The following is a 27,674-nucleotide window of genomic DNA, read 5'->3' as shown; positions in this document are numbered from 1 at the left end:
CTCAAGACTTCTTCTTCTTCATATATACTTTCATCTGAGGCAATATCCTAGAATCGGTATACCTGAATAAGATCTTGGTAATAAACTGCTTCTTCAATATCCGGGGTTGGATCGAAACATTTAATACCTCTTTTTTCATTTTCTGGACAGTTGGTCGATATATGCCTCTTGCTCCGCATGTCCAGCAATTACAATCTTTGAAACTTTCATTAGCTCGAGTATGAGCTCTTCTGAAAATTTTCTTCGTAGGTGTTCTTCCTGTGCTTCGAGATGTACTCGATGCTTGGGATGATATCATACTTCTTAATGGTCCACTTCTTTGCCCAGATTTATAAGATCTAACTTTTTGTCTAGACCAAACAGTTCTTGGTTTCCAAGAACTTCTTCCACTTCGAGCACAAGGATGAGTCCTAAAAATTTTCCTCTTATGCTTTTGTGGCTTACTTCCAATAATTGTTGGAAGATCATTTTCCTTACAACACAAAGGTGTTCTTTTGTTGATATCCCTTAGTCGTTTGTAATTCTTTTGTAATGCTGCCATATGACACCATTCTACCAATTTTTTTTGAGAAAAGAGGTTCTTCGTGCCAACGTATATAGATTACCAGGTATGTATTCCCTTATGAGCATTTCTCTCCAAGGGCTTGGCATTTTTGCGAAGCATAGCTATATCTTCTTCGACTCCTGAATTCCATCTATATTTAGTGAATAACATAATGTATTCATCCACCAAACATATGTCATGTAATTCAAGACTATACAGAGCTTGAGAATATTTCTTCCTCTTCTTTGTATCTTGACTGTTAAAATAGTCTACCCCTATAAATTGTGCTTTAAATAGGGTAGCCATTTTTCTAGTGATCTCACTGAGAGATTCACCAGCTAGGACTGACTCTTTAGTTTCTAAGGAAGTCATGTCCCAAGCAATCTTGACCGATCCCATCAGAATCATTTCTAAAAGTTTAATGAATCATTCTCTGTTGAGATCAAGTGTACCTGCTGCGATTCTCATAGCATATGTCCAGTCATCTATGAGATCTTCTCTGTTTTTGAAATCTAATACATCAAGGTTAAGCATAACCCCATAAGGATGCATATGATCTAAAACAGTTTTCGCATAGGGTGTTTGGTGCCAGGGAATTTGACTTCTCCTTGTCCTTGTTCCCGTTGGGTATGATCCTCCACCAGTATGGAAATCGGGTTGAGATTCTCTCATGTTTACATTCTGAGATCCCACACTTTCCATTAGTGGTTCCTGAGAAGATGACCAGGTTATAGCAGGTGGTTCACCTTCTGCTGTGTTCATCTTTAGATCTACAACTTTGAGATTTGCGAAAGATTCCGCAAGCTCTTGTAGATTCCCCAGACAAATCCTTTCTAAAGTTGTCATCAGATTAATATCTTCTCTGAGACAGATTTAATTAGATTGATCATATTTTCTTCTTCAGTCAAAGGTTTTGACACCACTTTGGCCTTCCCTTGTTGATGTAACAAAGGTTCAGTACCAAATGATGGTGGTAACCATCCTCCTGAAGTTCTTTTACTAGAACTAGGTTGTTGTTCTAGTTTTTGAATTCTTGTTTGAATATCCTTTAATATTCCAAGAATTTCTTCCGGGTTTTTAAGGATTTCTTCAACTCATTGGGGTACAAAGTATAGCATATTGTCATAATTTTGTACTGTTTTCTGGATTTTCCTAAGATATGAAGAGAGCTTAGAGGAATCTGGTACTATCTTCAAAAACTTATTTGCTTGAATCATAAGTTTACCTGAGAATTTACTTGAGGGTGTTGTAGCTTCCCTTTCTGTTCCTGATATCTAACCAAGGTTAGATAAACTTGTGTATATTCCAAAATATTGAAATGGTTCTTGTAAATTATTTTTCTTGAACCTAAGTTCGAATTCATAATTTTTTCGAAATTCTCCTCCTCAAACATTTCGTTTCTTCATAATAATAAATTATGTGTTTGAAATAAATTAACCTTAGGCTCTGGTACCATTTTCGGGAGCGTGAGGATCAATTAAAATCAAATATGAAATAAGGGTATTTTTGATATTTTTAAAGAAGATTTCTCTCTCCAGGTACTAAAACCAAAATTATTTTTCAAAATGTATTGATTCTTATTTTACCCAATAAATATACTCTTTTAAAAAATAATCAATAAAATAACTTTGAAAAAAAATATGTATCTAATTGAATTTAATAATGATAATAATTGGACTTAAAAGTAATTTAGATCAAATGTAAAATTAACTTTTTAGTTGAATCATATATAAGTAAGTTTTTTACAATAGTTTGTATATCAATTTGTTAGTAATTCGCTTATCAAAATACCTTTTACTCCAAAAAAAATTTAAGAATTTATTTAGATTAACTTGTCATCTCCTAACGGCTAACAAATATTAAATAGTGGATTTATAGTCCATATTTTCTTCAAATTCGCACATATTTTTTTGTTAAATTATGTGCAATCATGTTTAATTATTTTTTTTGTATCTATCTATATATAATGAGTAGGTCTCTTGTGAGACGGTCTCACAAATCTTATCTGTGTGACGGGTCAATCATACCGATATTTACAATAAAAAGGAATATTATTAGCATAAAAAGTAATATTTTTTCATGGATGACCCAAATAAGTGATCTGTCTCACAAAATACGACCCGTCCCAAATAAATAAGGAATATTATTAGCATAAAAAGTAATATTTTTTTCATGGATGACCCAAATATTTTTTACAATATTTTTTATGGATGACCCAAACTTATCAAATTTTTGCCATCCATAAATAGGGATGGCAATCGAGCGGGCGGGGCGGGTTCGCCATCCTCATCTCCGTCCCCGAATTTCGTCCTCATCATGATCCCCGCTTTTTCGCCCGAAACTATGCGTATCAACTTCTCATCCTCATTTCAAAGATATTAGTGGGGCAAGACGAGAGGAGTTAGCAAAACTTATTATTATCTAGCATTATTAATATTAATAATATTATTACTGATATTACTTTTGGAGAGGGTTCGGAAATGAGGATAGTAATTTCATACCCGCCCCAAACTAATTCGAGGATTTTAAAAAATCCCGAACCCGAACCCAAAAAAATCGGGCATTTCCGTCTCCGTTCCGGGTTTTCTCTGCAGGTTCCCAAAATCGTAGGAAAAGTTGTCATCCCTGTCCGGAATCTCTTTATTGTACTATATATTATCATAATAGAAACAAAAATTTGTTAAGTTTGATACAGTCATGTTCAACAATTGCAGTAAGACCTCTTATTAATTTTATAATTATTATATCTCCCTTATTTTATTATAAACCAAATTAATACTGAAAATACTTTATAAGCACTAGTAACTAAATTAAAGTTGCGCACTTTATACCGGTTTTTTGTATGGTGGTGTGACTCTCTCTCTTTTTCCTTTTTTTTTTGTCCCTTGATGATTATATTTATGAAAATATCACATTGTGAAGTTATCAAATTGCAGTATAGTCCTCATTAATTTTTACAATTATGATATTACACGTATTTTAATATAAATCAAATTGTCATATGATGATATCCCATAAGAGCTCGGGTCATGGATGACCCGGAATATCAAATGGATTCCCAAATCCGAGTGAATCTGCAGATGGATTCTTCTGGAGCGGGGCAAGTGCAAGCCCATGCTCTACTCTCCGAGCAGTCATAGTCCCGGGCTCTTGTATAAATCTCCTGGGAGGCATTCTACCCGGGCACCTCGATAACAGTGCCGCATTCTAGTGATTCAGAAGATAAGATCTTGTCTCGAGAAGCGCACCTGACAGAATCCTATTGATGTGACTTGATGGAAAAATAGGGTGGCGTGACAGGAAGTAACAAGTAGGCACTGAAAACAAGATACCTACTACCTTTTCTCCTATAAATAGCAGGTATGTAATTCATTTGAAGGACTTTGGCTTCCTCTTCTTCTCTTGTGCTGGAGAATGATTCATTCACCAACACATGTTAACGCACATATTTACACCAGTAGCCTTTACTTTTATCTAAGTTACACTGATTATCATCTTCACCTGCTGACTTAAGCATCGGAGTGGCCACGCCGGACACCCCTCCGGCGCCCATTCACGAGTTCTTTTCTTATTTGCAGGTTACAGCGGAAGCCATATTTCAGAGATATATCTTCATCACAGATATAGTTCTTGCTGAGTTTCCTTCATTATCTTGATAGCAGATCCGGTGGAGCACCCGACCCTGCTCATTCATTTCACCAGGATTGCATCATTGGCGCCGTCTGTGGGAACTTGAGCTCAAGACATAGATATGGTTTTGATAGGATCGATTGACGTGTCAAGAGTGTTTAGAAGGGGGGGTTGAATAAACACTCTCAATTAATATTGGTCTTATCGAATTTTTGAGTTCAGTTTGGTGACAAACTGATTCTCGGAATCTTGTTGGTCAATATCAATCAGTTAAACTAAGGTAGTTGCGGAAGGTAACTGACTGACAGATAGAATACAGAACTGAAATAAAATACACAATGATTGTTTCTGGATGTTCGGAGAATTCAATTACTCCTACGTCACCCCTTCTATCACAAGGATAGGATTTCCACTAAAAGACTCTGATCCAATACAACACTTGTACAGACCCACTTCAGTTAAGACTTACCCACTGCCTAAACTGAAACTCTTAGTATTACAAAATGATCTCTTGTGCGTAACTGATCTTAGCACTATTGAATTAACAAATATTACAGAGTGCTAGTTTGCTCAACTTGTAGCCTTGATTGCTACGAATAAATCAAGTAAGAGTGAGCTGAGATTTTGACAGAGTAATAGCAAGTTTTGAATGATGTATCGTTACTTCTTCTTTTTCTTCTGCCATATTTATACTCTTCTTTTCCAACGGTAATCTTGAGATAAATTTGAATCTTTGTATCCGTTGGTTTCCACTTGATTATTCCTTCGATATTGTTTGCTTCATTTATTGTAATTCGGCGTCTTAATTGCTTTGTCCGGAATGCGTTGTTTTAAATAGTCTTGGTTGTTGTGCGGTGCTCTTGTAATCTGTTATGTCTTCTTTGTTTTTTCCCGAGACATCTTCAGTTGAGAGACTTTGAGGCATTCGGCTGAATGTTTTAACTGATCAGTTCCAACTGATCAGTTTACTCTGTATCATTGTATCAGCTGATTTCAGTTGATAAGTTCAGTTGCCGAATTTGCTTGCGCGTATCAGTTGATTCATATTTTGTTAATCGATTGATTCATGTTTTGTCAAACTCCAGAATCTAGTTTCCAACAATTTCCCCCTTTATGTTGTTTGACAAAACCAAGTGATTTAAGATCAAATAACTGAGCTCTTTGTAGATAATAGATTACGCAACTGAATCATAAAATAACTGGATTCCTTGTAGATAACATAAAATCTGAGAATATTATATCAGTTGATTCTAATAATCTGATTAATTCTTCTTCAGCTGCTGTTCTTCCCCCTTTTTGTCAAACAACTCCATTTTGTCTGATAACTTTCGAACGTCAATGGAAAGAAGTTTTACATCTGATGAGATACTTGAGGCAACAGTTGTGAGGGAGGTCTGTAGCAATTCTATTTTATTTGAAACAGAGGTTTCCAGTTGCTCAACTCTCTGACTGATTACATCCTGAGTTGTAAAGAGTGAGTTAACTAGCCCCTTCTTTATTTCATGCACAGTTCTGCTAAGAGAGTCCATGTTGGCTTGAAGAGCGTTTAGTTTCGCCGAGTCAAATTCAGTCGAAGAATCTAATTTGACAGTATGAGACAGTTGTTCGAATTGAATTTTCTTGATTTCAGCGAGCATCTGCTGCATATTGTACTGTATGTTCTGGATTTCTTCAAGAACAACATCCATGTCTGTGGATTGAATTGGAGGTCGCTGGCTGGGCGTTTTTGAATGCTTCGATGTTTGTCCAAAAAGAACTAATGCTTGATTAGTTTCCATTGTTCCAGCCATAGGCTGAGCTGGAATGTTTTCTTGAATTTGAGATGATGAACGTTGGGTTTGACCAAGAAATGGACTGTCTGGCTGAATGATGGAGATGGATGGTTCATACATAGGGGCCTTATGTGGAGAATTAACTGAAATTTGTTCTTGCTCCTTTGATTCAGTGAGCAACTGACCTTCTACATGTTCAGCAGTTTCTTGTTCTGAGGCTTTTGCTTGTTCATCAGTTTGAATATCTTGTTCAGCAGAAATTTCTGGCTGAACTGGTGCTTCAGTTTAAGCTTTTTTCGATTCAGTTATTTCTTTTTCTGAAGTTTGGTTTGGCACTTCAGTTTGAGCAGATATAAATTTTTCAGCAATAAGTGACTCAGCTGGTGCTTCAGATGATATCTTAATGTCTTGCTCTGGTTGTTCAGCTGAATGGGTAATTGAGTCATATTGTATTTCCTCTAGCTGAGCTTCCAAGGTAACAGCTTGAATGATTTCATCAATGTTTTCCAAGGATAGTTCTGCTTCAGAATATAGCTGATGTTCTGTCTGAGAGGATTGAGGTATTCCCTGAACTGGCTTTTCAGTTGCCGGTTGTGGAGATGGTTCTTTTTGTGGAGAGGAGGATAAATCTTTTTCAATATTTGAGTTGGGGGGTTTGTCATGAAGAACTAGTTCCTGATCTTCTTCCCAAAATCTGATTTCACTCTGCAGACTACTAAGATCTGTGTCCAGTTGAGTGAACACAGCTCTATCATTGTATGCAGTTGGACTTGTGGGATTGTAGTTGGACTTCAGCTTTGCTACCATTCTTGTTAGCTTTTTGACGCGAATCTGATTAAAGAAATATTTCTGCCTTTCTAATGCCTGTGGAATTGTAGCAGCTTTGACTACTTTCATCACAATTGCTTCTAGCTTGATGAACTTTTTCAGTTGAGATCTATGCTTCAGTTCTTTGGCAAAGATTTCTGTTCTGAAACTTTTCCAACAATCAGAAGATTTTAATTGTGATGTGGCAAATGCATTGACCTCTTCCCAAACTAGGTCAATGTGTGTTTGAATGACATTGGATGGCCGGGGTTCTTCAACCAGCTTGCTTTTTCCTTTTTCAGTTGAGAGAATGTGAGGAAGATCCATTCCAGAATGTGTGGAGTGCACTGGTTCCCTTAATATTACACCTTTAGATCTGGCTCTAGGCAGGATGGTAGGGCGATTTACAAGAGTCAAGGGAGCTCTTACCTTAGCTGGTGTCTTTGCTTTGGTAACTGAATCATCAGGTGAGACTACTTGCAAAGGGATAGCCTGAATGGGCTGTTGAGCAGCTGATTGAATAATTTTCTCAGGTGGAATGACTTCCACTGTGGTTATTGGTTTGGTTCTTTGAGTCCTTGGTCTCTTGACAAGCTTAGGGGAAGGAGTTTTCTCTGAATCTGATTCACTGAGAATCAGTTTCCTTTTTGCTGTTTTGACCTTCTTGACTGGTGATGGCTCAACCTCTATTTTGGTTTTTGATGGCAAGGTGTTTTTGGCAGTAAATACTTTGAATTTTGATGATGTTTCAGCATTTTCAGCTACCAAACCCTTCAGTTTTAACAGATAACTGATTTGGATGGCGAAGCCACATGACTGTTTGGATGACTTGAGCATATTCTTCAAGATGTTAAAAAGAATATATCTCCAATTTGCTTTCTTTTTACCCATGATTATGGTCATTACCTGGAATTTTTCGAGTGTAAGAGCAGCATAAGAACCGGCTTTTGCAAATATTCCCTTTGCCACGATATCAGCTAACAACTGAATTTCTGGTTTCAGTTCCTTCTTTGGATCGGAAACCTTGATTTTCCGTCCATCAGCAGATAGTCGAGACTGCATTTCTTCAATACCATGAGTTTTTACTTCAGAAAAGCTGACATAACCATCAGTTGGCAAAGAGAAGATTTCTGCGAAAGCTTCTTCGGAAAGTAGTAGCAACTGATCATTGATAGTTACAGAGATAGTGTCATTAGCAGTGATAAATCCCTTCCGATAGAATTCATTGACCTCCTTGAGGTATATCTTCTGAGAAGATTGTCCCAAGAACATCCTGAGACCTGCCGACTCAAGCTTTAGAAATACATTCTTAACGTCTGCTTCTTGAATCGATAGAACCGAGTTAAAATCGATGACCATCGCATTCAAGATATGGGCTGGGATCTGGTTTGCCATTTCGGAAAGTGTAGTGATCTGCAAATTGAAGAGAATAAGTTCTGAAATTTGTATACTCTTAGAAACTGATTGTAATTGTGAAGAATAGAACTGAAGTGAAGCGGGCAAAATGCTTTTGTTCGTGACTGTTCAAATTCTGGACACGTGTCAGCCCGGGAAAAATTTTAAATAAAAATGTGTGCACGTGTGCTGTAATCGTGTGTATATAATAATGAACGGTTTTAAAATATGCCACGTCATAAAAATTTAGTCACCTCATTTGATTTGGAATATAATAAGTTTTTAATTGGTTAACTTATGTGAGAAGATTTGTAAAATTTTCAAGCTGAACGATCAGTTGGGAAACTGATTCAAGTCAGTTGAGAATTCACAAACGATTGTCTTCTCAGTTAACGTCTTAAAAACTGACATTCCCCCTAAATTGGTGAATATAATAATTAAAGTAGTGCTACAAAATAATTTTAAGAGTCAGAGAGGTTATTGGTTTTGCTGAAATGTTGACGACTCTTCAGCTTTCTTGATATTCTGCTATAAATAGAAATGACTCAATTAGTTTTAGACATATCATCCAAAATATTCAAGAAAAAAATGTCTGATACGGGTGATTCAAGTCTTTCTCCCTTTTCTGTGGAGGCCATGAAGGCTGAGATAGAAGACGAAGTCTTCTATGAAAGTCTGCATTACTGGGAGCGATTGCAGGAGCTTGAGCTCTTATACAACTCTGGGGAGGCCACCACTCCTGAATTGGTGGCAGAACTGAATCAAGTGCGAAAGCACTTGAATATTGCTGTGTGGGTGGACGTCTTCAAGGACGGTCACATGTATCAGCTGATGCTCCGCAAGGAATTGAAGATCTTGAGGCGCATAGCTCATTCTCACAGCTTTCTCATGACTGCTCCTTCTTCTCTATCTGTTTGGCTGAAATTTTGGATAATTGTTGTGGAGGAGAAGTATGATGATGTAATCCAGACCAACATTTATAAGTAATGAAATATTTATCTGGTTTTAACTCTGTTTTTCTGCAAATGATATATTTCATCAGCTTTGATATGTAAACAAATGAACTGATGAGAGACTAACTGTCATAAGTTGATCATGAACTGGGACTATTTAAACGACTATTTATAGAATTCAAACTGGTGTCAGTTGACAATGAACAACTGATAACTTAAAGTCCTTGGTAAATGTGAAAGACTCATTGATTAACTTGAGACTCTTCAGCTTCTCCAACGTTATTTTCCTATAAATAAGATGATAGTGATAAAAATGTGATGCAATATCAGTTCAAAAATATTTCAATATGTCTGATTCTGATGCATGCAGCAGCACTCATGTTCATGTTACTGAGTAGTCAACCCCTCGTTTAAAAGATATCAAGAGAAAGATGGAGATATATGTTTTTCAGAAGGTGATGTTAACATGGGAAAAGATTCATGAGTTGAAGAGGGTGAGTGACAGTGGTGCTATTCCTACTCGTGCTCAGGAGGCAAGAGCATTGAAATACCTTGAACGTTTTGAAGTGAGGTGTAGAACCCGTAACTTAGACTACGTATAAACCATGCATAATTCTAGTATTTAAATTAAAATGATTTTTTGTTGCATGAGTATTTAAAGTGCCTTTCTTTAAAGTTAATTATTTCATTTCAGTAGTTTTAATTTTATTCTTTCAGTTATTTCAGTGAGGCCGGACTGGAGTTGGAGCTTTGAGATAGAATTTAAGATTTAGAAAACATTTCCGGAATTTATTTTAGCTACACGTAAGTTCATTTAAGTTAAAAAGGAAGTTTGAGGATTTAATTTAATTACTTGAGGTGAGTAGGAAAATAAGCTCATTTGAGTTACTTAATTAAGGGATTAATTCAGTAAATTAATTAAAGGATTAGTGAGGCTTTTAAGGGTTATTGATTTACTAGATAATCAACATTTCCCCTCCATTTATTAGTGAATTTTCGGCCACCTTAGATGTCTAGACCATTGCCTTGCCAACTCATCACCCTTTTGACCCATTCCTTGTTGTGTTAGCATGCTAATCTTTTTAATTACTAGTCAACCTTATTTAATTAATTAATGAGCATTATATTAGTCTAGATTAGCAAGGATTATCGGCCAACCTTTTCTAGATCCATCCAAGAAGACTTGATAGCAACTAGAATTCAAAATTCAAAAAGAGTAGACTTGGTCTTGATATCTTTCCCTATATTTTTGCACCCATTCTCCTCACTCTTTTAACCACTATTATTCCCCCCTCCATCACCGAAATTCAGAGTGTTTTTGAGAAGAAAAATCGTGGCTAGCACTAGAGAAAAGAAGAGAGAAAATCGAGCAAGCTAGGGAGAATAGAAAGCGCTCCACCTCCTCCGCGCCGGATCGTCTCTTCTTTTCGTTTTTCTTTCAAACAAAACCAGGCATGCATATATTCTTCCTTGACTCTTCAATCAAGTCATACTATCATATTTTTATGTTTCATGATTCCCCTTTCATGTTAAAACCGAAATACATCAGCATTTTCAGAAAAGAACAACATGCAGAATTTCGGCCCCTTTCTTTTCAAGCTTCACGGTTTTCTTTGATGTTGTGGTTTCAGGTATTGGTTCGGTTCCAGGCTCCCAAGGCAACATCTAGACATGTTCTAGGATGGATTAGGATCACTTTAGTCCATTGTTTCAGCCCCCATGCTTGCTGGAAATTTGAAAATGACAGCAACTCCATTTGTGTCCATTTGTGTTCGAAAATCTGATGTTGCGGTCATAAGGGAATAGATCGGATCTTGGCTGCCCTAGGGGCCTATAGCCATGATTAGATCACTTCCCTAGCATGTCTAAGACGTGACTAAGTCGCCCTTTTGGTGGCTTGGTCCATGGTTAATCGGTTTGTAAATCAAACGCAAGAACAGCCCCTCCCCTTCTCGGCCCCTTTGATTTTGACAGCATGTGTTGGTTCGAGTATGGTGGAATGGTGTGGATCTTGGTTGGCCTAAAGCCCTTATCCACGGTTCACACCATGCCCCAAGATGTCTAGGTCGTGCCATGGTCAATCAAATGACCACTGGAACGAGACGAGACAGCAAGCGAAGCACAACACCACACACGCACGCATGAGTGTCCTCGGTAGGAGTTTTTGGTTGGTTGCTGGAATGGTGAGGATTGTGGCTGGCCTAGGGCCCCTAGCCATGGTTCAAATCATTCCTTGGGATGTTGGTAAGAGGTGTTGGTCGGAGGTTCAAGCCCCAATGGCCATTAGCCTCGCAAACGACACAAGCAAACCAAGCACAGCTGCTGTATTTTTGGACAGCAACTTGCTGTGACGGTTCAGTGGCTCGTTCGAGTTCTCGGTCAGCTTTTAGCCTATGGCCTTGGACTGGACAGTGCCTCATTGAGTTAGGAAGGTCATGTTTTCAACCGTTTGTAATTCGGTTCATTTTTGAGGTCGTACGAGAATTTACGGTGCGATGTGCCAAATTGACTATCGAAAGAGCGTTTCTTGTTTTGGCCTCCATTCACCTAGATTTCGGCCCTCACCATTTTAGGAGCATTATTTTATCATTTTAGGCATATTATAATCAAGACAACATGACGGTTCAGTGTTGGTTCGGGTTGGTTCGGAGTCATGATTAAATACGAAGTCGGTAGGCGTAATTGTCACATTTTAGAATGTTATTGCATAGTTTGGTCCCATAAATCTATTGCATATTTTTCATGACATATTTAGGTTGCAGCGAGCCTGGGAGCGATCCAATCCAAGCAGTTAATTATTACAGAATATTTAATTGTGCCATTTAATTATATTACGTGCATAAATATATAAAATGTTCATTTTTGAGATTATGCGATATTGCTTGTGGCCATTTCACTATCATGGGATTATTGCTAAATCCGGTCGCCAGTTACCGGTTCGGTCGCCAGTTACCGGTCAGTTGAGTTTGTTTCACCCAGTATACTATGGCTACAGTCTGATCAGACGTTTACTATTTTATCCGGTCGCCAGTTACCGGTCATGGGAGCATTTTATTATCCGGTCGCCAGTTACCGGTCAGTTTCAGTGCAGGGGCCACTTGCATATACCATAATCTCACCAGGAAAATTATTACAGGCTATTTCAGTACAGGGCACCAAGGAGCAAACATTTTTACCATGATATTTTCAGTTCAGTTATGCACGTATTATCATTAATCATGACACGACACTTTTACGATATGCCTCATGACACGACATTTTTATTCCATGAAATTTTACTATAGTATTTACTCGTTATTTACGATATATACATGTTGAGTCTTTAGACTCACTAGACTTGATTGTTGTAGGTTCTGATGATGCCGGGGCGGGGACCAGTGAGCAGGCTCGAGTCGGCAGTAGTAGGACCCGAGGACCTCAGTTCAGCATTTATTTTTAATTGATGGCTCAAACGTTTTAATTATTGTTGGAAAAACTTTTTACTGTTATTTCAAAAATGTTAATTCTTCCGCTGCCACATTGAACATCAAACTTTATTTATAAGTTCATTTATGAAGGAGGCAATTTTAATTATTTAAAAAGAAAAATTTTAAATTTTTCGCAAATTTCCAAGTAAGGATCGAAGGCCTTTACATGAGGCATGTTAGGGATTTGGTTGAAGACAAATGTCTTTTGGAGGCGATGCTATGGAAGGAGTGGCATGTTGTTAATAAGATTTCGAAATCTAGGGCATTTGCTAGAGTTTGAATTTATGAGTTAAATGATTGGGTTAGGGCGTGGCTAGATTCAGTTGATTCCATGATATCTTCTGTAAAATGGGAACGTTGGTATTCTTAATGAAGTGTTATTTTCAATTTGTTGTGTTCTTATTTTCTGCATATAATTCTGTTAGTGAAGCAATATTACTAATAATTTCTAAGATAAATCAATTAAACCAAGAATATTTCGAAAGTAAGAAACTTAGCCTCGGGTAATGGTTTTGTGAAGATGTCAGCTGCTTGCTGTTCAGTTGAAATATATTCTAGTCGAATATCAGCTGTTCAGTTGAAATATATTCTAGTCGAATATCCTTCTTTAACGCATGATCCCTAATGAAGTGATGCCTGACATCTATATGCTTGGTCCTTGAGTGAAGAACTGCATTATAAGTGATGGCAATTGTGCTGGTATTATCACAAAATATGGGCGATTCAGTTGACGTTACTCCATAATCCTTCAGTTGTTGCTGAATCCAGATCAGTTGTGCACAACAACTACCAGCAGCAAGATATTCTGCTTCTGTTGTTGAGGTAGCTATGGATGTCTACTTCTTGCTGAACCAAGAGATCAGTCTGTCTCCTAAGAACTGACAATATCCACTTGTACTTTTGCGATCAAGCTTACATCATGCATAATCTGCGTCTGAATATCCAACTAAATTGAAGGTGGAGTCTTTGGAATACCATAGCCCAACATTTTGCGTGTCCTTAAGATATCTCAGAATTCTTTTAGCAGCTGAGAAATGTGATTGCTTAGGATTTGCTTGAAATCTGGCACACATACAGACAGCAAAAACAATATCAGGTCGACTGGCTGTTAGGTACAACAATGAACCTATTAATCCTCTATATAATGTCGCCTCTACTGATATTCCCCCTTCGTCAGTATCTAGTTTAACTGATGAGCTCATGGGAGTAGTTGCAGCTGAGCATGATTCCATATCAAATTTCTTTAGCAACTCCTTTGTATATTTTGTTTGACTAATGAATATACCAGTTTCCAGTTGCTTCACTTGCAGTCCAAGAAAAAATGTTAGTTCACCCATCATGCTCATTTCAAATTTTTCCTGCATTAACTTAGCAAACTTTCGCACAATTTGGGGTTAATTGACCCAAATATTATATCATCAACATAAATTTGAACTAATAGAATATGATTATTTTTAGTAAATTTGAACAAGGTCTTATCAATTGATCCGACTGTAAAGTCATGATCAGTTAGGAATTTTGAAAGAGTTTCGTACCAAGCCCTGGGAGCTTGTTTAAGACCATATAATGCTTTGTTCAAATAGTATACATGATCAGGAAGTTTGTGATTTACAAAACCTGGAGGTTGTTCAACATATACTTCTTCTTGTAACTGACCGTTTAGGAATGCACTCTTCACATCCATCTGGTAAACTTTGAAGTTTTTGTGAGATGCATAAGCAAGAAATATTCTGATTGCTTCCAATCTTGCAACTGGAGCATACGTCTCATCGTAGTCAATTCCTTCTTCTTGCCTAAATCCTTGTGCTACTAGTCTTGCTTTGTTGCGTATAACTGAACCGTCCTCGTTTAGTTTATTCCTGTACACCCATTTTGTACCTATAATGGTTTTTGAAGTTGGTCTTGGAACTAAGTTCCAGACTTTATTGTGAGTGAACTGATTCAGCTCTTCTTGCATAGCATTTACCCAGTTAGGATCAGCAAGAGCTTCATCAGTTTTCTTTGATTCCATTTGTGAGACAAAGGCTGAATGAATAAATAAATTTAACATTTGATTGCGAGTTTTTACTGGATCAGATGGATTTCCTATTACCAATTCTGGTGGATGTGATTTTCTCCATCCGTACTCAGCATTTGTTGCATCTGCAACTTCTTCAGTTGGTAACTGAATGCAGTTTTCAGCTTAAGTTGATGCCTCGTCAGCTGATATTTGAATATTATCATTTTCTTTAATAACTGATTGTCAGCATTGACTTCCTGCTCATTTAATTGATCCAATATCTCTGGTTCTGATGTTTGAAGGATGTTTTGATTATTATGATTTTCATCTTTGTCATCATCTTCCAAACTGATATCTGAAAATCGATCAGCTAGCTCAACTTGATCAGTTGGCTTATCAGTTAGTGCAGTTTCATCAAAATCAACATGCGCAGATTCTTCAACATTTAAAGTTTTCTTATTAAAGACTCTATAAGCTATACTAACTGATGAATATCCAAGGAATATTCCTTCTGCAGATTTGGCATCGAATGCTTTTAAGTAATTTTTACTATTATCATGAATAAAACATCTACAGCCGAATATTTTGAAATAAGTGATTATACTTTTTCTTCCATGCCAGATCTCATATGGTGTTTTCATATGATTCTTATTAATCATTGATCTGTTCTGAGTATAACATGCAGTGTTTACTGCCTCTGCCCAAAATCTTTGAGAAATACCAGAATCAGCAAGCATTGTTCTAGCAGCTTCTTTAAGGGTTCGATTTCTTCTCTCAGCTACACCGTTTTGCTGAGGAGTTCTTGCTGCTGAGAGCTCATGCTTGATTCCAGCATTTTCTAGAAAGCTTGAAAGTGTTTGATTGATGAATTCAGTTCCTCGATCAGATCTGATTCGATCAATCCCAACTGATTTTTCATTTAAAAGTCTTTTAAAGAGTTTAATCAGTTGTGCAGCCGTATGGTCTTTGGATTTGAGAAAGATAACCCAAGTAAATCTTGAAAAATCATCTACGACCACCAAGGTGTATTTCATTTCCCCTAAACTCATAACTGGTATTGGACCGAAGAGATCCATGTGCAATAGTTCTAAGCATCGGGATGAAGACTTACAGCCCTTGTTTTTGAAAGAAGATCGTACTTGTTTTCCATACTGACATGCTGAGCAAAGTTTTTCTTTTGAAAAATTTATTTTGGGCAAACCAGTTACAAGTTCATGTTTACTCAGATAGGCAATGGATTTAAAGTTTAAATGATTTAACCTTTTATGCCACAACCAGTTTTGAGATGATTTTGAAGCAATAAAGCAAACTGGTGCATGAGGCTGTTCATTCCAACTGACCTTATATGTGTTTCCACATCGTTTGCCAGTTAGTATGATTTCATCAGTTGATGTTTTAACTGAGCATGAGTTTTTATCAAATTGTACCGAGAATCCATTGTCGCATAACTGACTGATGCTAATCAAGTTATACTTCAGATTCTCTACTAATAAAACATCTTTAATAGTAAAGTTACCATGGATAAGCTTACCCTTACCCACGGTTTTACCTTTGGAATTATCTCCGAAACTGATGTTTGGACCACTATATTTGGTCAGTTGAGATAGCATACTTGCATCTCCTGTCATATGTCGTGAGCAACCGCTGTCCAAATACCATATTGAATTTTTATCTGTACCTGTTACCTGCAAGCACACACATAATATGATTTGGTACCCATATCTATTTGGGTCCAGAACTTATTAGTCCCTTTGGAACCCATACTTGGATTAGTCTAACTGACTTTCCAGTAGCTGTATTCCAAATGGTTTTTCTCGGCTTTTGTGTGCTTGGTGAGTAGTGTACAGTTGATACAGTATGTGTTTTAGTCTTATTCAACTGATTGTTCAATCTGTATCTCTTCTGAACTGGCTTGCAGTTATAGTAATTGACATAGCCATTCGAATAGTTTTTGTGAAATCTTTTTGATGACCCGCTTTGTGAATCAGTTGAAAGCTTTTGGCTATAGCCAATCCCATATCTTCTAGCCTTGTTCAACTTCTCAGTAGGTTGTTCAATCAGTTTACTGGGCTCAATTTGTTCTTGTACCACTGCTGATTTGACAAAGTGAATGTACTTCCCTTTGTTCATTGTCAGCTTTGGTTGAGTATCATTTGAAAACGTTTCTCCTTGATTACTGAACCCTAAACCAGTTTTATCAGAAACTTATTTTTTGTGAATTCTGCATCTCATTCAGTGCAGTAGACGACTTATTCCAAGATTGAATGAGTTCAGCCTGTTTTGAATTTTCAAGGATCAATTTCTGGATCAGTGACTGATCTTTCTTTCTCTCTGCTTTTAACTCAGCAATTTCCCTTTTTAGACTCAACCCATCAACTGATTCATCAGTTTTGGTTTTATTGTCCATGGGATCATTTTGCTTTGACTTTATTTCCTCAAATGATGATGCAAGTTTCTGGTACTCATTTACCATTTCATGCAATGTTAAAATGAGTTCTTCTCGTGTAAAATCAGTTGAACTAAAATCAAATACCTGTTGACTTGTAGATTCTGCTTCTGTATCATTGGCCATTAGACATTTGACTTCCTCTTCATCACTTGAGCTATATGAGCTTTCTGGTTCTGATTCGTCACTATCAGTTTCTGCCCATTTGGATTTGTTCTCTTCAGCTAATAGAACCTCATGTTTCTTTTTGTAGGTTTTCTTATCATCTCTGGATCTTCTCTTATGCTCATATGATTTCTTTCTTCTGTCAGTTGATCCTTGACTGTCCTTTTTAGGTTTAGGACAGTCAGCAATATAATGACCTGTTTTGCCACAATTGTAGCAAGCATTTATTTCTTCTTTGGAATTCTTTCTCTGGTATTGCTTCTGAAAGTTTCCTTGGTTCTTTCTCATGAACCTCCCAAACTTTTTGATGAATAATGACATAGCATCATTGCTTAACTGATCGGCAGATTTCTCGACTGAACTGGTTGATTCAGTTTTTACAGCTGGTTGATTCAGTTTTTACAGCTGCTAGAGCAGTTGTAGCTGTAGGAGTAAATGGTTCTCCTTCTCTGCTCTGCAATTCAAATTCATAAGCCTTTAAATCAGCAAATAGTTCATGAAGTTCGATCTGGTTCAAGTCTTTAGATTCTCTCATAGCCATAGTTTTGACATCTCATTCCTTTGGAAGACCTCTCATCACTTTTAGTGCAACCTCTTTGTTAGTATACACCTTTCCGAGTGAATTTAATTCATTTACAATACTGCTCACCCTTTCATAATACTCATTCATTGATTCTCCAACCTTCATTTTGATATTGTCGAATTTCTGAACAGCAACAGAGAGTTTATTTTCTTTTGTTTGGTCATTTCCTTCATATAACTGAATCAACTTTTCCCAAATTTCTTTTGCTGTTTTGCACATCTTTATTTTGTTGAATGTTGCTTTGTCCAGTGTTTTGTATAGAGTATCTTTAGCCACATTGTCAAGGTTGGCTTTTCTTTTGTCCTCAGTTGTCCACTCTTCTCTGGGCTTTTGAATTCTCTGTGGTGCCCCTTCAGTTATGGCAATTGCTGTATTTGCTTTTAGAATCTTCATGGGTCCGTCTGTTATGACATACCACATGTCATCATCTTGTGCAGCTAAGTGAGCCTGCATTCTGATTTTCCAGTCATCGAAATCTTCTCTTGAGAACATAGGAATTTTATTGAATGAAGTCATGCTAGCAGATTTATAGATCAGAAGTATTCAAGAACAAGATTCAACCACTCTGATACCACTTGATAGGATCGATTGACGTGTCAAGAGTGTTTAGAAAAGGGGGGTTGAATAAACACTCTCAATTAATATTGGTCTTATCGAATTTTTGAGTTCAGTTTGGTGACAAACTGATTCTCGGAATCTTGTTGGTCAATATCAATCAGTTAAACTAAGGTAGTTGCGGAAGGTAACTGACCGACAGATAGAATACAGAACTGAAATAAAATACACAAGGATTGTTTCTGGATGTTCGGAGAATTCAATTACTCCTACGTCACCCCTTCTATCACAAGGATAGGATTTCCACTAAAAGACTTTGATCCAATACAACACTTGTACAGACCCACTTCAGTTAGGACTTACCACTGCCTAAACTGAAACTCTTAGTATTACAAAATGATCTCTTGTGCGTAACTGATCTTAGCACTATTGAATTAACAAATATTACAGAGTGCTAGTTTGCTCAACTTGTAGCCTTGATTGCTACGAATAAATCAAGTAAGAGTGAGCTGAGATTTTGACAGAGTAATAGCAAGTTTTGAATGATGTATCGTTACTTCTTCTTTTTCTTCTGCCATATTTATACTCTTCTTTTCCAACGGTAATCTTGAGATAAATTTGAATCTTTGTATCCGTTGATTTCCACTTGATTATTCCTTCGATATTGTTTGCTTCATTTATTGTAATTCGGCGTCTTAATTGCTTTGTCCGGAATGCGTTGTTTTAAGTAGTCTTGGTTGTTGTGCGGTGCTCTTGTAATCTGTTATGTCTTCTTTGTTCTTTCCCGAGACATCTTCAGTTGAGAGACTTTGAGGCATTCGGCTGAATGTTTTAACTGATCAGTTCCAACTGATCAGTTTACTCTGTATCATTGTATCAGCTGATTTCAGTTGATAAGTTTAGTTGCCGAATTTGCTTGCGCGCATCAGTTGATTCATATTTTGTTAATCGATTGATTCATGTTTTGTCAAACTCCAGAATCTAGTTTCCAACAGGTTTCCATTCAAAAGTAAGTCCGACCTTGCTCGGCACCTCAGTAAGCCCAACTCTGCTTGGCAAACATACAAGTCCGACCAGCTCAGCACTCAGATCTTATATGTGGATTTCATATTGGCTCAAAGCTCAGCAGCTATCCCGGATTGGCATGAAGAGCATTTACTATGCACTCAGTAGCATACAGCTATATTAGTCACCTAATTTAGCTCAACCAGAGAATTTTCACTCTACCGAAAATGAATTCGGATTCAATATTTTCAGGTTAATGATTTGATTTTTAATAAAACTAAAACAGCAGGTAAAACAAAATCTCTTAAGCCCGGGAGGTACGAGGCCCCGGCACATTCTTGAAAGTCCGGGAGATACGAGGCTGTGAGGCCCGGGGCCGAAGAGGGCGGGGGGTGATCGCCGGTGCCATGAGATTGCACGGACAATGAGCGGCTCCTGGCAGACTTCTAGGTGGAGGGAACATGAATGAACCGACCCACACGGGAATGAGAGGGATTCCGAGACTGTTCAATGTAATGGACTGTACAGTTGAAGAGGGCTTAAAAAGATTTGATTTGTACTACTCATATCACGAAAGTGCATCTTCTTTTCGGTAGCTCATCACATAAGAACTCCAAAGATAAGCGTGCTTGACTTGGGGCAATTTTGGGATGGGTGACCTCCTGGGAAGTTTCCTAGGGTGCGTGTGAGTGAGGACATAAGCACGTTGCAAAGACTCGTCTTGGTACAGTGAGGACAGTCGTCGAATCTGGGACGTTACCCGGCACATTATCTTAGGTCCGGGAGTTATGAGGCCCCGGCACATTATCTCAAGTCCGGGAGATACGATGTCCCGGCATCTTATGCAAAGCCCGGGAGGTATGAGACCCCGGCATCTTATTCTTGAAATTCCGGGAGAGACGAGGTCCCGGCATCTGATTTAAAGTCCGAGAGAGACGAGGCCTTGGCACGTTATCTTAAGTCCGGGAGACATGAGGCCCCGGTTATTATCTAAAGTCCAGGGCTCCGTACCCTGGCGGCTCCGCACCTCGACCACTCCAAGACCCGGGCTCCGTACCCTGGTTATTCTATAAGCCCAGGGCACTACACCTTGGCTCGGGGCTCCGCACCTCGACCATTCCCAAGTCCCGAGACTTGTTCCCCGGACCAAGGCTCCGCACCTTGGTTATCTATAAGCCTAGGGCACTACACCCTGGCTCGGGGCTCCGCACCTCGACCATTCCCAAGTCCCGGAACATGCTCCCCGGCCCAAGGCTCCGCACCTTGGTTATCTATAAGCCCAGGGCACTACACCCTGGCTCGGGGCTCCGCACCTCGACCATTCCCAAGTCCCGGGACATGCTCCCCGGCCCAAGGCTCCGCACCTTGGTTATCTGTAAGCCCAGGGCACTACACCCTGGCTCGGGGCTCCGCACCTTGACCATTCCCAAGTCCCGGGACATGCTCCCCGGCCCAAGGCTCCGCACCTTGGTTATCTGTAATCCCAGGGCACTACACCCTGGCTCGGGGCTCCGCACCTTGACCATTCCCAAGTCCCGGTACATGCTTCCCGGCCCAAGGCTCCGCACCTTGGTTATCTGTAAGCCCAGGGTTCTCAAACCTGGCTCGGGGCACCACACCTCGACCATTCCTAAGTCCGGGAGGTACGAGGCCCCGGAACATTCTCTTAAGTCCGGGAGGCACGAGGCCCCGACACATTATTCAAAGTCCGGGAGATATGAGGCTCCGGCATCTTATGCAAAGACCGGGAGGCACGAGGCCCCGACATCTTATCTCAAGTCCATAAAACATGAGACTCCGGCATTTCATCCCATTTCTAGGAGACATGAAGCCCCCGATGCTTTTATAGAACAAGATTGATGATCTCTTTGGGAATCCAGGCATGACTAATCGGGACAGCGAGTATGACTCTAGCTCGACTATTTAAGGGATGGGTGATGATATTCCATAAGAGCCCGGGTCATTGATGACCCGGAATATCAAATGGATTCTCAAATCCGAGTGAGTCTGCAGATGGATTCTTCTGGAGCGGGGCAGGTGCAAGCCCATGCTCTACTCTCCGGGCAGTCATAGTCCCGGGCTCTTGTATAAATCTCCCGGGAGCCATTCTACCCAGGCACCTCGATAACAGTGCCGCATTCTAGTGATTCAGAAGATAAGATCTTGTCTCGAGAAGCGCACCTGACAGAATCCTATTGATGTGACTTGATGGAAAAGTAGGGTGGCGTGACTGGAAGTAACAAGTAGGCACTGAAAACAAGATATCTACTACATTTTCCCCTATAAATAGCAGGTATGTAATTCATTTGAAGGACTTTGGCTTCCTCTTCTTCTCTTGTGCTGGAGAATGATTCATTCACCAACACATGTTAACGCATATATTTACTCCATTGGCCTTTACTTTTATCTAAGTTACACTGGTTATCATCTTCACCTGCTGACTTAAGCATCGGATTGGCCACGCCGGACACCCCTCCGGCGCCCATTAACGAGTTCTTTTCTTATTTTCAGGTTACAGCGGAAGCCATATTGCAGAGATATATCTTCATCACAGATATAGTTCTTGCTGAGTTTCCTTCATTATCTTGATAGCAGATCCGGTGGAGCACCCGACCCTGCTTATTCATTTCACCAGGATTGCATCATCATACAATTAAAGTTTTGGTGATTTACAAATCTAAGATTGTTGAACTAAGACTAACCGAGTATTTAAAATAGTCGAGCCAAATTGAATTCTCGAATGAAGCTGATTTCTCAATACAACTAATTGTTATCTCAAGAATAAATCAGTGAAGCATGTCAAACCTCATTGAATTCATCAAAGTCAGACTTTGAGTGATTCAATATTATTATTTTAAAGATCAGAGCAACATTCCTCAGTCAGGCTTATGAAATCAGAAAAATATTCTCCATACATAACACCTTTTGGAATTGTTAAGTGTCAGAATCCATGCACACTATCTTTATGTATTATTTCTAGAAAAGACGTTGAAGCATACACTTAAAAGTTTTATTCGATCATTGTGAGGATCAAATTGTGTCGGGTTATTTATTTTAAAAATACTTGTAAACTGATAGAAAGAGTCTTTATGTTCATATTGTTAAGTTGAATTATAGCTAAGAGTTTCAATAGGCCAGAGGTAAGCCCTACTGAAGTGAGTTTTTGAAAACTGCTTATGACTAGCAAAGATATTCTATTGATATCCTTTCGAAAACGAAAGATGGAAAGATATTGATTACATCACATTCGAACTTACATAAACAATTTATTTTTCATTTTATCTTTTAATAGTTAATTAGTCAAGCTGAATATTTTTGCATCACTCAATTATTGTTCAAAATAGTTCAACGAGCCTCATTTCGTGCAATTACATTTATTGATGGCTTGTTGAGCTAAACTGATTTGGATAACGTTCAAGAGTTGCTAACCCAACTGAATTTAGGAGATTTGTTTAAATTTCTTAATCACACCCTCTAATTAATCTCTCGATCCTAGCAAGTGGTAGCAGAGCGGGTTTATCCTTGTCTCTGAACACTAATACTATGGCCTTTTTCAGCAAGATATCATTGTTCTCAAACGAATATTTTGATTACTAGAAGATCAGAATGCAAGCTCACCCAGCTGCTTGAGATGAAGATATGGGGTATGTTACAATTGACGGACCAATAAAAATAATAAAACCAAATGGAGTCTTAGCTCTATCAAAAAGAGCACCAGATATAGTTGAAAACCTAATAATGAAATAGACTAGTGAGGATAAGAAAAAGAAAACTTTAATAATGTGGCAAAGGACATACTTTACAAGACTTTGGACAAGAATAATTTTAAAAAAATCAAGATGTGTTCAACTGCCAAATTTTTTTGGGAAAAACTGATTCAACTATGTGAAGGGAATGATCAGACCAAAGAGAACAAACTCTTCATGGTCATAAAAAAATTTGACAGCATTAAAATGAAGTCTGGTGAGTGCATGAATGACTTCGATGAAAGATTAAGCAATGTAGAGATTGAACTAGCTGCTTTGGGAAAATAATATGGAAATAGAGAAATTGCTTGCTTTGAAAGTGATGAGGACACTCCTAAGAGAATGAGATGTTAAATCAATTCGGACAAGGGAGTCCAATGACTTTAACAAACTAGAGTTGCATGATTTTTTATCCGACCTAGAAACCTACGAATTGGAGCTCGAATCAAGAGCTGGAGGAGATTCTACTTCAAATTTGACCAAGGCACTAGCTGCTGCAACCATTGAACCAACCGTTGCTACGTAGAAGACTGGAGAACAATTGAGTAATGATGTTATATTATTATTCGTGAAGAAATTTGGAAAGTTATTGAGGAAAAATCAAGGAAATTTTAAGAGCTTCAGCCAAAGAAATGATTACAAGGAGTCTACATACAAAGATAATGCATGTTTCAACTGTGGAAAGACTGGTCATATCATAGTTAAATGCACCAAGCTGAAGAAGGGTGAGAAGAGCTCCAATGAGAAGGACAAGAAGTCATGTGATAAGAAGAAGAGATATAAGGATGACAAAAAATCCTTAAGGAAGAAGATGTACTAGAAAGTCTTGGTGGAAGAAGAAAACAAGAGTAAATGGGTAGATTTTGACTTTGAATCATCTGAATTAGATGGTTCCAACAGCAGTAGCAACGAGGAAGAAGTTCAATGTCTCATGGCAAATGCAGAGTTGGAAAACATCAGTGATGAGATATTCGATTTTAACCCTAGTGCATTTACATGAGATGATCTTGTCATAGAACTGTACGAAATGGCTAATGAGTATAAAAGGCTTTCTCAATCATTCGAGAAAGTTAAAACAAATCATACGAGTATAACTCTAACTTATCTGATCATATTTCAAGTTCATAGGGTATAACTCTACGAAGGTTAAGCCTCACCAATACTATAAAATCTAGCTTGTACAAAAGAGATACAGGTTGAACAATGAAGAAAGGAATGTGAAACAACATTTGGTTATCAACACTCACAGAGCACAATTCAAGCATGTTTTTGCACAACACTTAATGAACAAACAAAGTGTTCAGCCAGTCAAACTGATCTAAATGTGGGTTCCAAAAATACTAAATCAAACTGGACCTAAATAGGATTGAGTACCATTTAATTATACTTGTTTCTATACATAAAGAAATATGAAGTGCTGAAAGATTCTTTCTGGTACCTGGACAATGGACGTTCAAGACACGTGACTAGTCAAGCCCAATTGCTTATAGATCTTATATAGTATAAGAGACCCAAAATTAGTTTTGGTGGCAATGAAAAGGATAAAATTCTGGGTAAGAGTAAAATTACTGATGGAAATGTTGTCATAAATAATGTTTTACTTGTTGAAAATATTTTTTATAGTCTTATTAGCATTAGTCAACAATATGATAATGATTATCTTTTGAATTTCATAAAATTCTAATAACTTAACATTGCTGATAGGCATCAGAAATAGAAATACTTATAAGATCGTGTGTAATAATGATTATCTTGCATCTTCTACATGTTTTGTGGTTGTTAATCATGATAAGCACTAGTTGTGACATAAGAGACTCAATCACTAGAACTTTAAAATCTATCAACAATATATGTAAACAAGATTTGGTTGTTCGCCTGCCAAACATCTAGTTTGTGAAAATAAGATATATTCAACATGACATCTTGGTAAGCAGGCCAGATCTAGTTTTACAAGCAAAGAGAGTAAATTAGCAGGCCAGATCTAGTTTTACAAGCAAAGAGAGTAAATTAATATCTCGATCCTTAGAACTATTGCATATGGATATGTTTGGACCAATAATAGTACTAAGCTTAGGGGTAATGAAATACACCCTGGTGATTATCAATGAGTTTTCAAAATTTTCTTGGCTAACATTCCTAAGTGGTAAAGATCATGCTAGTGACTAGCTGATCAATTTTTTGAAATGTATTCAGAATGAGAAATCTTGTTGGATATATAGGATTCAAAGTGATCACGACACTGAGTTTAAAAATAAAAATCTCGAAACTTATATTGATGGTCAAGGAATTTAGCATGAGTACTCAGCAACTCGAACACCTATAAGAACGGTGTGGCAGAGAGAATGAATCGGACCTTAAAAGAAACTACTAAAACAATGTCAGCTGATTCATGAATTTATCGACGATTTTGCGAAGAAACAATAAATTATGCTTGTTACACACATAATAAGACTATGATAAACAATAAAGCTAGTAAAACCCCTTATGAAATCTGGAATGATCAGAAACCCAATGTATCTTATTTTCATGTGTTTGGTTGTAACTATTATATTCACAACAATGGAAGTTATATTCTATTGATGTTAGGTTTGAGGTTGGTATTTTTCTTGGTTACTCTGTGGTCAGTAAGCCTTTTAGAGTATTTAATAAAAATACATTGAATTTAGAAGAAACTATACATGTTGTATTTGATGAAACTGAGCTCGTTGATGATCAAACTAAAATTTTCATTTGATTAATTAGATGAAGACGTTTACTTGGAAATAGGCGGTGAATATGGAGTTAATGTGAATAAGAGATTCATCAATCTCCATAACCAGAAATTCAAGATCAATCACCTAGGCATGATACAGAAGATCAAAAAGACTTTGTTGATAACCAAGCTGATCTGAACATGACTGAAGTTAACCAAACTGATGATATTTTTGCTGATGTACCTCTTACTGAAGAAACCCCACGACGACTCACAGAACAATGCTGGAATCAATCATCTAACGAGACCATGCCAAAGATGGAACAAAACCCATACACCTTCATTGTTAATTCGTAACTCTTTTGCATATCTTAGAACTAAGCAACAAATAATATTGAATATTTGCATGTTGTTTCATATATCAAATGGAACATAAGAAAATTTGATGAAGCATTTACGGATAACAGTTGGATATAAGTCATGGAAGATGAAATTAATCAATTTGAAAGAAATAAGGTATATTGTTTACTATCTAGACCTAATCATCAATCGGTTATAGGATCTCGATGTATTTATAGAAATAAATTAAATGAAGAATGAATTGTTATTAGAAACAAAAATCGATTAGTGACACAAGATTTTACGCAAGAAGAAGGTATAAATTTTGATGAAACCTTAACATCAGTAGCTCAATTAGAAGCAATTAGATTTTTTTATTGCATATGCTGCTTATAAAAATTTCAAGATGTTTTAAATGTATGTCAATAGTGCATTTTTTAACGATCTACTATCAGAGGATATATCGACAACACATGTTAAAAAATAAAAATTACGAAAAAATATATATAAAGAAGTTATACCATGAAGTTCAAAGAAATTGAGTCATAAAATAAAATCATATAAAAATACATGTGTTGAATCGATGGATTTGACAGTGCTCAGATTCAGTGAAATTTAATGAAATCTTGTTTTTACCCTAATGGAACAACTGAGGGAAAATATTTTTACCACGTGATACTCATAAACTAGGGATATTTTCATACAACAAAGCCTAAACAATAAAATTAGTTATTGTAAAAATAATGAAATCATAATTAATAAAAATATATACTAATCATTAGCACATTCATCCACATAAAGTTTACTTCCAAGATGGCGTATTTCTCGATATAAAATCGAAAAACGTCGTCTCCCCAGGCATAGTTGAAAAAGGTGGTAAGATCATCGAGATAAGAAAATATAAAACTATGGAAGATATAATTATCAGTTCGAAATATTATATAGCAAAAAATGAACTTAATATAAATCAAACAAAACCATCAATTTTAAGACCATCATCACTTCTTGAAAATAAAATCAAATTTTCATTTATAGTTTTCCGGTGGGCATCGGTGACTTTGTCGGCAAAATGATGCGCCAAAAAACTAGACTTTATTTATAGATCCGAGTCAACTGGTAGGCCACCGTGATGTAGGCCAAAAACAATAGAGAAATATGATGAACTGAAAGGGATCATAATGTCGTCACCAACAACAAAAGATCATGAATCAATTTGAAACCTGTTTAGAAAATAATCGACTCAGATATGCATATAAACCCATTTGGCAAAAAGAGTATAATGTATCCAACTCTTTTGCTGCTCTCATATCACTGACATCAATGTTCCATCATACTTTTAAAATAAGAGAGACCATCGTGAAAATTATTTCTTTTCATTTTTTGTCTAAATACAATCACCAACTACTTTTTCCTCTACATGAATTTCTAGATTCACAAAAAAAAAGTTACACAAATAATTATAATAAAAAAATGGGTGAAATACAATTTTAGTGTATGTAAATACCAAAATAATAAACATTGTATAAATATATATGGAATTTACTAATAATTAGATAATTGGAAAGTTGGGAACAAG

Source organism: Primulina tabacum, chromosome 1 (assembly GCF_025594145.1).
Source record: "Primulina tabacum isolate GXHZ01 chromosome 1, ASM2559414v2, whole genome shotgun sequence".
In the NCBI taxonomy this organism is placed as follows: Eukaryota; Viridiplantae; Streptophyta; class Magnoliopsida; order Lamiales; family Gesneriaceae; genus Primulina; species Primulina tabacum.
Note: the sequence above shows the minus strand (reverse complement) of the source record.